At 51.7% G+C, this 13,204-nt stretch overlaps 1 protein-coding gene across 1 annotated transcript in view; it reads right to left on the reverse strand.

Annotated features, from left to right (window-relative positions):
• The window catches only part of LOC126546881 (carboxyl-terminal PDZ ligand of neuronal nitric oxide synthase protein-like), a 72,357-nt gene that overhangs the window by 27,624 nt on the left and 31,529 nt on the right, over positions 1 to 13,204 (reverse strand). The gene's annotated exons all lie outside the window — the stretch shown is intronic.

Below are 13,204 nucleotides of genomic sequence, written 5' to 3' on the forward strand. Positions count from 1 at the left end.
CCTACTACTGCGACAGCATGCTAGGTGTTGCGTGAGGGGAGAGGGCATCGCCACGACACCACATTACCAGTGTGCCTCGATGGAGCAGATACGGCGCCGCGACGCTGTGGAGCAAGACGGGTAGTCATCGGCAAGGCAGTCGCGTAACATGTGTGTAAGGGTTCCACCGTCTTGCTCTCGGTAGCCGGCGCACAGTCCGTATCTCTCGCTCTCACACCACCACTGGGCTTAGCTGCTGCTTCCTTGATCTCTTATCGTGCAGGATGTCAGTAGCATGCAGCGTCGGCACCACAGGCTGCTGCTGCTTGCTGGCTCAGGCAGCACGTACCGCTATGGTACATTACTCACAGTGCGAAACTCGAAGGACGGTTTAGCTGCGTTCAATTGGACCTTAATGTTTTCACATTAATTTCACTGTGATTGCAACCAACTGGCCACGCAGTCTAAGATTATACATATAGAGGGTCTTCGTTAGCTGATAAATTTATTTAGAACTTTTCTCAAGTGTCCAGTACTTTTATCATCATACATGTCTATAGTACCTATGTCATATAACAGTTCGTAGCACCATATAGTCGAAAGGTGCTATAGTCATATCACTGAAAATACTACAGGGTTGCTTTTCACCATACCAACTACACAACCTGATATTACAACTCTACTACCAAAATTAAGGAAAACCTCCGAACACTGTCAAGATGTGATAAAAGCAAAGCTGATTAACCCTTTAATGATGGAATTATTAAAGGTGTACGGCGAAAAACCTTTTGCACAAGATTTTACCTTGATTAGCCCTCGTAATCAAATGCTACCAATATTTTATGTGAAGACTGGATTTTCTATGAACTCCATGGTATGTTGCGAAACGCCGTCTGCCACCTAGGCCAAAAAATGTTGCACGAATATTGCAAAAAGAAAACAACATGAATCTGAGGCCAGTTCCTGGCTTAACTTGCACAAAACTGCTTATTTTGCACTAAAAATGACCACACATTTAACGAATGGGGGACAACTTTTTCTGGTAGCCTATGGCGGCTGAACATACTGAAAACAGTTGACAGTTTTGTTCAGACTTTAGTGATCGAGGTGCCTTCCTGGGCCTGATCCACCAGCTCACGCATTGTGCTTAGCTCCGATCTCCGGGAACCGCCGCTGCAACGGCAACATGGCGGACATGGCTAGCACGCCGGAGCTAATTTCCCGTGCAAACTGTGCTGCTCCCTCCTGGGGACAAGTCACCGTGCAAGCAAATGTCGCTGTTGTAATCTCAGCGCTGACACCCGTTGTTGCAAATGGGTCGCAAGCCCCAAGGGTAGCGTTGGCCTGGCGGCCTGGGGCACAACTGGAAGCATCCGAAGGTCCCGGCAAAGCATGAGTCAAATGGTAACAGAACAACTTGTTTATTCTAACATCGCAAAAGAGCGGGCGGTAAGGTCGACCGAAGTGGAGAGACGGGAGAGCACGTAACTCAACGGAAGAAATCGGAGCCTCTCTCGGCGTCCGGGGGCAGCTGCTTTTATAGTTTTGGAGTCGAGGGCAAGAGGGAACGCCTGATAGAGGCCCACGTGACGCGCGGCACGGACAGGCTGAGAGACACGTTGGGACGAGTGTAGTGACGCATCCGCCGGCCGGGCGCCGGTCAGACCTCCTCACTTCACACTTGGGGAGCTCCTCTCCCCGGCTGCCGCGCTTTGACAAGCGTGGGCACACACACACACACGAAGACACGTGGCACTGAAACACGCCTGGACGCGCTTGGTGGGGAGGCTTTGCGGCAGCTCCGAACGGGCCAAAATGTCCGCCGCTTTGAACGAAGCCTCGGCGTCCGTTGCATCCGCGCCGGCTATACCGCGCGTCGTAGGCGAAACGTAACAGACCGCCCCGCCGGGGGAAGGAGATCCCGATGGTCAGGGGACTGCATCCGCTGTCCGGAGGGATGTCGCTCGATGATGCTCATAACCGAAGTCGGGCGTCCTTCGGCGTTTCTTGAGCGTAGCGCACAGAGAAGGCCTCGTTCTCACGTTCAGGTTCACGCAGGACACTGCAAAGTGACTTCGGGAGAGTTGACATTTTTGTTCTCGTTCCCGGCAAGCGTTAGAACTACGCCGAAACTCAACCGCTCAGTCAGCAAGCACGAAACAACCTTCACCAAGCCCTGCCAGGCTCTTTCCCCTTTTATACCACTGCCTAGTTCCTTACAGTAGTCTAGCAGCACTCAGAACGCGTCCACAAATCGGAAAATTGCACTAGAAAGCACATCATCACTTTGAAACACTACACAAAAGCAATATGTTAAAAATCCTGCCTCAGGAAGAAAAACATCAGTAACAAACAATTTTGAGGCTGATTCTTACATTAGGGGCTTCGACTTAAGCCACTGGCGTTACCGTTGAGACTCCCCTTTTTGTAACGCACCTCAAAGGAATATTGTTGCAAAGCGAGGCTCCAGCGCAGGAGGCGGCCATTTTTGGGAGAGATGGTCTGCAGCCATTGGAGAGGGCAGTGATGCGTCTCAATGATAAACCTCGAGCCGGCTAGGTAGCATGACAATTTCTGAACGGCCCACACGAGACACGCACACTCTTTCTCGGTGGCGCTGTACGCCTGCTCACGACTGGTCAGCTTACGACTAGCATACAGGACGGGGTGTTCCACTTCTCCATTTTCCCGTTGGCACAGTACAACGCCCATGCCTCGCTCACTAGCATCGCACTGAACAACGAACCCTTTTGTGTAGTCTGGCGATCGTAGCACAGGCTGGCTTGCTAGGGCGCTCTTTAGGGCGCTAAAAGCTCTTTCCTTTGTCTCGTCCCATACGACTGTTTGGGGCTCTGTTTTTCTTAGAGCATCCGTCAGGGGAGCCGCGATATCAGAGTACCTGGGGATGTACCTCTGATAGTAGCCGGCGACACCTAAGAAAGACCGAATATCGGTCTTCGTGCGCGGTTGCGGGAAGTCTCGCACAGCGGCCACCTTTATTTCAGAGGGGCGACGACGACCCCGTCCAATCACGTGACCGAGGTAGACAACCTCGGCCTGTGCTAACTGGCACTTGGGAGCCTTGACTGTCAAGCCCGCATCGCGCAGGCGGGTTAGCACTGCCCGCAAGTGGGCCATATGCTCAGGCCAGGATGCGGAGAATATCGCTACGTCGTCTAGATACGGTAAAGCGAATTCTTGCTGTCCCCGCAACACTTTATCCATGAGGCTTGAAAAGCAGTATGGCGCATTCTTCAAACCAAAACTCAAAACTTTAGGACGGAATGTCCCCATTGGTGAAATGAACGCCGCATACCTACTAGCCTCTTCTGTAAGTGGAACCTGCCAATAACCCCTGACAAGATCTAGGGTGGAAATAAACTGAGCGCTACTCACTCTCTCAAGGCGCTCCTCGATGTTAGGGATCGGATAAATTTGATCCTTAGTGATGGAATTAAGCCTAGGGTAGTCGACGCAAGGACGAGGTTCCTTGCCCAGTACCTCAACTAAAATCAAAGGGGAGGTATAATCACTCTCACCCGCCTCAATAACACCGAGCTGTAGCATTTTCTTTACCTCAGCCTCCATAATATCGCTCTGGCGGGGTGACACCCGGTACGCCTTGGATCGTACTGGCTCTGGGGAGGTAAGTTCTATGTCATGAGTAAGGACAGAAGTCCTACCAGGCCTCTCAGAGAACAGACCTTGAAACTCTTGTAAGAGCTGGTGTAGTTCGGTTTTCTGCTCAGGCGACAGCGATGCTTTACTGATTAAGTCACTAATGACTTGATCGGTGTCTTTCCTGTTCGTCACTGAGCCTAGTCCCGGAAGCTCGACCGGAAGCTCTTCGGGAACGTTTACCATCATGCACACCACAGCTTCCCGTTGTTTATAGGGTTTGAGCAGATTACAGTGGTAAACTTGCTGTGCTTTCCGCTTTCCTGGCAGACTCACCACGTAGTTAACGTCCGACAGTTTTTGAACAATCCATGCTGGGCCCTCCCACTGCACGTCGAGTTTGTTCTTTAGCGACGTGCGCAATATCATGACCTCATCGCCCACCTCAAACGACGGGCCCTGGCTGTCCGATCATAATAAACCTTGGCCCTCTGCTGGGCCTTTGCCATTGCTTCACCTGACAACTCCTGTGCCCTTCTTAAGCGTTCGAGGAGCTTAAGCACGTACTCCACCACGACTGGGTCGTCGCCCCTGCCTTCCCCCGATTCTCGAAGCATGCGAAGCGGAGACCGCAGCGAGCGACCGTACACCAGCTCAGCTGGCGAAAACCCTGTGGCCGCATGCGGCGCGGTCCGTAATGCAAACATCACCCCAGGCAGACACAGCTCCCAGTCAGTTTGATGTTCAAAACACAATGCTCTCAACACGCGCTTCATGACGGAGTGGAGCTTCTCAACGGAATTCGACTGGGGGTGGTGCACTGAGCTGTGTAACAGCTTTACCCCGCACCTTTCGAGAAAGGCTGTCGTCAAAGCGCTAGTAAACACTGTGCCCTGATCTGATTGGATTTCCGCAGGAAAACCAACTCGTGCAAATATGGACAGTAGTGCATTGACTATCTCAACTGAGCTGAGTTCTTTAAGCGGCACTGCTTCAGGGAACTTTGTCGCTGGGCAGATCACAGTCAAAATGTGTCTGTACCCTGTGGCTGTTACCGGCAGAGGTCCCACTGTATCAATAACGAGCCGTCTAAAAGGCTCCGTAATGATAGGTACCAACTTCAACGGCGCCCTCGATTTGTCCCCTGGTTTGCATACCCGCTGACAGGTGTCGCATGTCTTCACAAAGTGGTCTGCGTCCCGAAAACACCCTGGCCAATAGTACTCTTGCAAGAGACGGTCCTTAGTTTTCTTAACTCCTAGGTGTCCGGACCACGAACCCCCATGCGACAAGCGCAACAGATCCTGACGGTAGCACTGAGGCACGATCAGCTGATCGAACTCCACTCCCCTGCGGTCTAGATGCTTCCGGTACAGGACCCCACCTCTTTCCACAAAGCGAGCATTTTTCTTGACAATGCAGCGTATGTTTTCTAGGCTGCCATCCTTCTTTTGCTCGGCTATCAAAGCCGACCGGCTGACTTTTAGCAACCTATTAAGTCCGTCTGACGTAGGCGTGATGAGCAAATCTGCAGATAGCTCTTCTAACTTTCCCGTGTCGGGCATTTCCTCTCCAGTATCTGGTGCCTTTAACGCTACAGGCTCAATTTTATTCAGTTCGGGCGTGCTCTGAATATCAGCTTGCTGCACCTCTGACCCTTTCTCATTGTTCGACAACGTCGGTCCCGCAACTACCGCCTTTGCAGCGAGCTCCCGAACCTTCGATCTGGTTAAGGCCTGAACGCTAGCCTCACCAAACAAAAGCCCCTTCTCGCGCAGGAGGTGATCGGACCTGTTCGAAAATAGGTACGGGTACTGGGGGGGCAGCATAGATGACACTGCGGCCTCCGTCTCAAGTGCTCCGAAAGGTCCTTCAATAAGCACTTTTGCTACGGGCAGACACACGCTATGAGCTTCCACGGCTTGCTTGATCCATGCGCACTCGCCCGTGAACATATCGGGTTCTACGTAAGAGGGGTGAACTACATCCATCGTAGCTGCGGAATCGCGAAGCACTCGGCACTCTTTCCCGTTCACGAGGAGGTCTCGCATGTAAGGCTCGAGAAGCTTCATGTTCTCGTCAGTGCTGCATAATGACAAGAACACGACTTTTCTTTTTGTTTCTGGACACTGCGCCGAAAAGTGACCCGGCGTCTGACACGTATAACACACGCGCACTTGCCTCGTCTCGAACCGCTTTCTGCGTTCGGCTTCGGCTGCCGCCGTCTCCTTACGTTCGGTCGGACTGCTTTCACTCGCATCCGCACTACGTCTGTCCCCCTTTGCTCTCATGGGCGTGAACTTCGGCCTCTCAAACTTGGAGCCAAATTCACCCTTTTGACCGTCCTTAGCTCCACGAGCCCGACGCGTCACAAACTCTTCGGCTAGCTCAGCGGCTCTAGCCACAGTACTAACGTCTGGCCTATCTAAGACCCAGTACCGCACGTTCTCAGGTAACCGACTATAAAACTGTTCCAGCCCGAAACACTGCAGAACTTTCTCGTGGTCACCAAACGCTTTCTCTTCTTTGAGCCACTCCTGCATGTTTGACATAAGCCTGTCGGCAAACTCTGTATATGACTCACTTCTGCCTTTCTCATTTTCCCGAAACTTCCGACGGAACGCCTCCGCTGACAGCCTGTACTTTTTTAGCAGACTCGATTTCACTTTGTCGAAATCCTCTGCCTCCTCTCTCTTCAAGCGAGCGACTACGTTGGCCGCCTCGCCGGGTAACAAAGTGAGCAAGCGCTGTGGCCACGTTTCCCGTGAGAACCCCTGCTGCTCGCACGTTCGCTCAAAGTTAACCAGGAACAAACCAATGTCCTCTCCAAGCTTAAACGGCCGCATCAGGTCAGTCATTTTTAACAATACTCGTTCTCCTGCACCGTGTGCCTGACTTCCATTATGAGCGCGTTCCATCTCTATCTCGAGACGCTTCATTTCCAAAGCGTGTTGACGGTCGCGCTCTTCTTTTTCTTTCTCTTTTTGTTCTTTTCGTTCGCGCTCCTGTTTCTCTTTCTGTTCTTTAAGTTCACGCTCATCTCTTTTTGCCGTCTCCCTCTCCTCAATGGTCTCAAGGCATTCCGACAGCTCGTCATCCTCAGCTTCTAACTCAAGAATAGCCCTTAGCAGTTCTGGTTTTCTGAGTTTGTCTGTAACATCCAGACCCAACTCTCTTGCAAGCTCCAGCAATTTCGGTTTGCGCAACGACTTCAAATCCATGGCTGCTCTGAATGCTGCTTTCTCTACTGCCTACTATTGTCTTGCCGCAAACTAACCCAGCAGCAACGACAACCACAATTACCAGCTCTGTTTCTGACACTAACAAAAGCCTGGCAAAACTCAGAAGAAGAAAGTCCCGTACTCACCAAACCTCGCAGCCAAGAATTAAGCGCAGTCGTTCCGCTGCAGGCAACCAGTCATCACACAGGGCTCGTTGCACTGCTCCCGGATGGTCGTTGCGCTGCTCAGCATACAGTCAACCGCATATCTTCGCTGCTGGCCTCCGTTGTTGCGATCTCACCGCTACCAGCCAGTTGTTGTAATCTCAGCGCTGACACCCGTTGTTGCAAATGGGTCGCAAGCCCCAAGGGTAGCGTTGGCCTGGCGGCCTGGGGCACAACTGGAAGCATCCGAAGGTCCCGGCAAAGCATGAGTCAAATGGTAACAGAACAACTTGTTTATTCTAACATCGCAAAAGAGCGGGCGGTCAGGTCGACCGAAGTGGAGAGACGGGAGAGCACGTAACTCAACGGAAGAAATCGGAGCCTCTCTCGGCGTCCGGGGGCAGCTGCTTTTATAGTCTCGGAGTCGAGGGCAAGAGGGAACGCCTGATAGTGGCCCACGTGACGCGCGGCACGGACAGGCTGAGAGACACGTTGGGACGAGTGTAGTGACGCATCCGCCGGCCGGGCGCCGGTCAGACCTCCTCGCTTCACACTTGGGGAGCTCCTCTCCCCGGCTGCCGCGCTTTGACAAGCGTGGGCACACACACACACACGAAGACACGTGGCACTGAAACACGCCTGGACGCGCTTGGCGGGGAGGCTTTGCGGCAGCTCCGAACGGGCCAAAATGTCCGCCGCTTTGAACGAAGCCCCGGCGTCCGTTGCATCTGCGCCGGCTATACCGCGCGTCGTAGGCGAAACGTAACATCGCCGAGATGCATCCTGACTGGCCTCACGAGTGGCGGCCCCCGAGCGTCCTCTCCACCCGAGTTCTCTTCCACTGAGCGCTTCATTGCCGCGGCAGATCTGGTTCTTTATTCTATGGGCAGGTGCTCCCAGGCCCGCAACGAAGTGGTTATGTGGGACCTTTGCTCCCACGACTTCTCATTCTTGCACTTGGTAGACTGCTATCCGGTTAACCCTAGCACAGCAAGCGTGCATACTCGGTTGGTCTTGCGGTGAGCCTTTGCCTGTAAGCACCGTGACTGTCGCACTGTGCTGTTTCTCGAGTGAATAAACTCGTGTCTGTTGGCAATCTGACTCTGGAGTCTTCTCTTCGCCATGTTGGAGAGTCGACGAACCCTGCCGCAGCACCTTTGTGCGTTGTGGAGTGGAGGAGCATCAAGCCCTTTCTTGACCATCGCTCATAGGGTGAGCCTTGTGCAAACCCATCTCCACAAGACAGTTGTGCACACTGCACTTTGCACACACAAAAAACTGTCTGTTCCTTGCCCCCTGGTCACTTGCATGGTTGGCATGTGCTACTGACGGCTAGCCAGTGTCTGGTGCTGTCAGTGCTAATGCAGACTTCAGGCAGGGGGCATAGCCAAGGGGGAGAGATGAACTCACCAGGCACGTGCCCTTCCCCTTGCAAATACCATGAAGTCTGCTTCAGGACAAATTAGGTAGTATTGCATTTGTCAGGGTTCCATTTTTGATGCACTTAATTTTTCTATTACATAAATGACACCACAAACGTTCCACCCACACCAGACATAATCCTGTATGTCAAAAACACAAGCTTCTTTTTCAGAAAGGGAGGTTTCTTTAGTGGGAAGCTACTATCTGGTTTGGTAATTCACCAGGGTGGCTTCAAGTACATAAGCTTGAATTAAAGCCTTAAGAAAAAAGCATACAAGCAGGAAAAGAAAAAAGAAAGGAAGGAACATGTTGTTCTGGCCCTATTACATATGTACAATATCCGCATTATGCATCCAGAGTTCAGCAATGGAGTCATCGAACATGGTACATTGCGAAGAAATGCTAAATTGGTTTCTGTTGTGAATCAGCATGCGCCGCTGACACGTGTTTGTTTTCTTAGATTCACCGGCCATGCCCCTTGTGAAGCGGCAGTGGCTGCGGCTAACGTCGCAAGATAAGGACTATAAAAGCTACACTAACCTTTAATAAAGCGTTCGTTCTTTGCCAACTGCTTCTCGAGTTACTTCAGTGGCGACGAGGCTGCCCACCACCGAGCCGTGCCTGCTCCATGGCGGCCCACGCCGGACCACCGGGTTTCGACGAAACGGAAGACAGTTGGGACGCCTAAGTCCTACTTTGAAGCTTACGATATCGTCAAATCGAAGAAACGACGAGCCCTGCTAACGGCAGCCTTAAGCACGGCAACAGTCGGCATAATAACGGTACGGTGCGTGCCGGCGAAGATTCAAGACCTTACCTATGAGAAGCTGCTTGAACTGCTGGCAGAACACTTTGCGCCACAGGGCAACGAAATAGCGGAGTCTTACAAGTTCTTCACCAGATGCCAGCTTCCCGACGACTCAACGAAGGACTTCATTGTGGAAATTCGGAAGAAGGCCTGCAGTTGCAACTTTGGCGAGGCACGGAACAGGATGCTACGAGACAGACTTGCTTGTGGTCTACGTGATGCCGGCGCTCGTCGGAAGCTTTTGGCCAGACCTTCGCTGACGCTGAAAGAAGCCGAAGATATAGCGTTAGCAGCAGAGATGGCAGCTCTCAACATTGATCACATGGAGAGGACACAGGATTATGGCGACGTCCATGCCGTGAGGAGCAAGGTGCAAGGTCAACCGTATTACCACAAGACTCATCCGAGCACTTCTCGACCAAGCGAAGACGTCGTTTGCCCCTGCTGTGGTAGCACTAAGCACAAGGCAGCAAAGTGCAAGTTTCGCCAAACGGAGTGTTTTCGCTGCCGACGTAAAGGGCACCTAGCTAAGATGCATGTATGGAAACAAGGGGTGGCCCTTTGTGAGGAGCATTCTTCAGAGAGCGACGGCAACGAACTTTGTCTACTGAGTTTGTACACTACGTCGGTAAACTTGGTCAAGCCTGTGGTTCGCACCCTCTGCTGGAGCGGAATTCCGCTGACAATGCAAGTGGACACCGGATCGCCTGTCTCCGTCATTACATGGAAAACATACTGCAAGCATCGGCATGCCTGGCCTGCGCTCCGCGAGACATCCTTGCAGTTGTCCTGCTTTCTTGGCAAGCTTCCCGTGAGGGGTCAGCTGAAACTTCCGGTCTCGTACGTGGGAAAGACCCTAGATGCAACTCTAACCGTACTGCAATGCGATGGCCCGAACTTGTGCGGGCGAGATGTCATCAGCGCATTTGAGCGTAGCGGAAGGCCCGTCTTCAGCATTCTCGGCGAGGAAACCTCCGGTGAGCAAAATGTCCCTGACAGTACTTGGGTTAGCACACTCTTAGAGGAGTTCGGCGATTTGTTTACGCCAGGTCTAGGGCTAATTGATGGCCCCGCAGTCCATTTGCGGTTGCGGGAAAATGCGATGCCGCGGTTCTGCAAAGCATGTTCTGTGCCGTATGCAATGTGGGAGCAAGTGTCAAATGAAATAGACAGACTTGTTAAGCATGGCATTCTCTCGCCTGTCGACAGTGCAGAGTGGGCCACGCCTTTGGTTCCCGTTATCAAAAAGAATGGTTCCATTCGGTTGTGTGGCGATTTTAAGGTGACCGCAAATGCTGCATGTGTCACGGAGCAGTACCCATTGCCAAAAATAAGGGCTATCTTTGCAAACCTAAACGGTGGTGAAGTATTCAGCACCATCGACTTGAAGGATGCTTACAGTCAGTTGCCGCTTGACGAGGAAACGAAGAAGATATTGGTCGTAAACACTCCGAAAGGCCTATTTTGCTTTAATAGGCTTCCTTTTGGTGTAGCCTCTGCTCCTGCGATTTTTCAGAGACGTATGGACGGCATCCTGCAAGGCATTCCGGGCATTCAAGTATATTTGGACGACGTGGTAGTCACGGAGAAACGCGGCAACTGTGAGACGCTGCGTGAAGTTTTCAGACGTTTCCGGCAACACGGTGTCAAGCTGAATCCGCAGAAATGCAAGTTCCGACAAGCAGAAGTTGAATTTCTGGGACATCGTATAAATACGAACGGATTGTTACCTAAGATGGACAACATTGCTGCAATAATGAAAATGCCAAAGCCAACCGGTGTTGCGGAACTACGGGCGTTTTTGGGCTTCGTGACCTACTACCACTCATTTCTGGGAAACTTGGCTACTGTTCTAGAGCCACTGCATGAACTGCTAAGAAAGAACACACGCTCGCACTGGGGAGCGAGACAAGATAATGCGTTCCGAGCAACAAAGCGGCTGCTAGAGGAAGCTAAGTTCTTGGTGCACTACGATCCAAGTAAGCCGCTTATCTTGAAAACCGATGCGTCGTCGTGTGGCGTCGGCGCAGTGCTATATCACAGAGTAAATGGGCAAGATCGACCAATTGGGTTCCGGTCGCGAACGCTTTCAGCTGCTGAGCGTAATTACGCGCAAATTGAAAGAGAGGCATTGGCAGTTGTCTTCGGGGTAACAAAGTTCCAGGAATATCTGCTCGGGAATCATTTCACGCTTGTTACAGATCACAACAATTCTGGTCTCGGGTTCCACCGCTTCTCCTCCCACGCTGGTCCTCATGGTTTTTAGCTGGTCGAGGTGGCGGCGATGTTGCTCCCCATTTGCAGTCTTTACCGTTGCCATTCGCGAGCCTTCGGTGGACTCTACCGCGCCTGGTTTCCATTTGTCACCGCGCCTGGTTTCCAAGACACACACGGCAGTTTGCAAGCTCGGCTGGACCACATTCTTTCGCATTATCGGCGCACTCCCTTGCCAAATAGGCAAACCCCAGCTTCTATGCTTCTCGGATATCAGCCACGTTCTTTATTGCACAACGTCGTGTCACGACCATTCCCTTCTGCAGGTGCGTGCAACAGTGGCCCACCGCTGAGCAAAGACGTCTGGTTCAAGAACTACCGAGTGGGTGACAAATGGAAACCAGGCGCGGTAGAGTCCACCGAAGGCTCGCGAATGGCAACGGTAAAGACTGCAGATGGGGAGCAACATCGCCGCCACCTCGACCAGCTAAAAACCAGGAGGACCAGCGTGGGAGGAGAAGCGGTGGAACCCGAGACCCCCATGCAAGTACCAACGACTAAAGGCAGCCAGAACGCAGCGGCAGACTCGCAGTCTCAAGGACACAACAGCAGTCACAGTCAGGCTCAAGTAGGCACCGACATTCGAATGCAGTCAGATGGGCGGGCCGAAGCCGAGGTTGCTACCAGCGAGCCGCAAGTGACTGACCGGGCTGAAGTGACGCTGCGTAGGTCGAAGCGGAAGCCCCGCCCCCCGCACCGCTTTACTCCTTAAGGGGGAAGAATTGTTGTGAATCAGCATGCGCCGCTGACACATGTTTGTTTTGTTAGATTCACCGGCCATGCCTCTTGTGAAGCGGCAGTGGCTGCGGCTGACGTCACAAGATAAGGACTATAAAAGCTACACTAACCTTTAATAAAGTGTTCGTTCTTTGCCAACTGCTTCTTGAGTTACTTCAGTTTCATCATGTTGATAACATTGGAAGCCATACTTCTTACACAATTTGTTTTATTGGTAAGCTATGCACCTTCTACCTCCTTAGTTAAATACAGCTGCACTGCATACCAGTCCATTCACGTCTATAATACTGTCTTTATACGAAACAGCAACAAAAACCAATGTTGACATTCTACATGTTTTACAATAGTGGATTCTATGTGCAAGTGAAAACATGCCTTACCAAAGTTACCTTGCACATCTTTTTAAAAACAGCATTTTAATGATACAAAACCTTACAAGCAAACAGTAAAAGCAACATATACAGTAGAACCTCATTCGTATGTTCTGGAAAAAAAATTAGAGAAAAAAAAACTGGGAAAACGTATGATCTGAAGTTACTAAAAGATTTGGCAGACTCTATTGTAGCTGACATCGATGTAATGCGAAGCGTTGCACGAATCATTGCAGCACAAGACATTGACATGCGCGAGTTGGTGGTGCCCGAGCAGTCCCGAGGCGTACACTGCCGTTTTTGCTGCTTCGGCAAGCATATGTATGCACTCCTCGTATTCGGTCTGGGTTGGCAACTTCTTCAGGCTGGGCATTTTGGTGGGAAGTTTCGACATGCTCACTCGGAGAAAACTGTTGAGACAGGAGACGCCAAAGCGCTTTGAGCTGGTGGGGCCTGAGCAACCCAAGACATGCACTATCGTTTTTATATTGTGTAGTGTGTTAAAAGAGCAATGGAGAACCCAAACGAAACCGAGCTGGTGGCGACGCCAGGATATGATGCTGCCAGAGTGAACCACGACGCTCACTTTGTGCCACCTGTCGCAGGGAA

Source organism: Dermacentor andersoni, chromosome 1, assembly GCF_023375885.2.
Source record: "Dermacentor andersoni chromosome 1, qqDerAnde1_hic_scaffold, whole genome shotgun sequence".
Lineage (NCBI taxonomy): Eukaryota > Metazoa > Arthropoda > Arachnida > Ixodida > Ixodidae > Dermacentor > Dermacentor andersoni.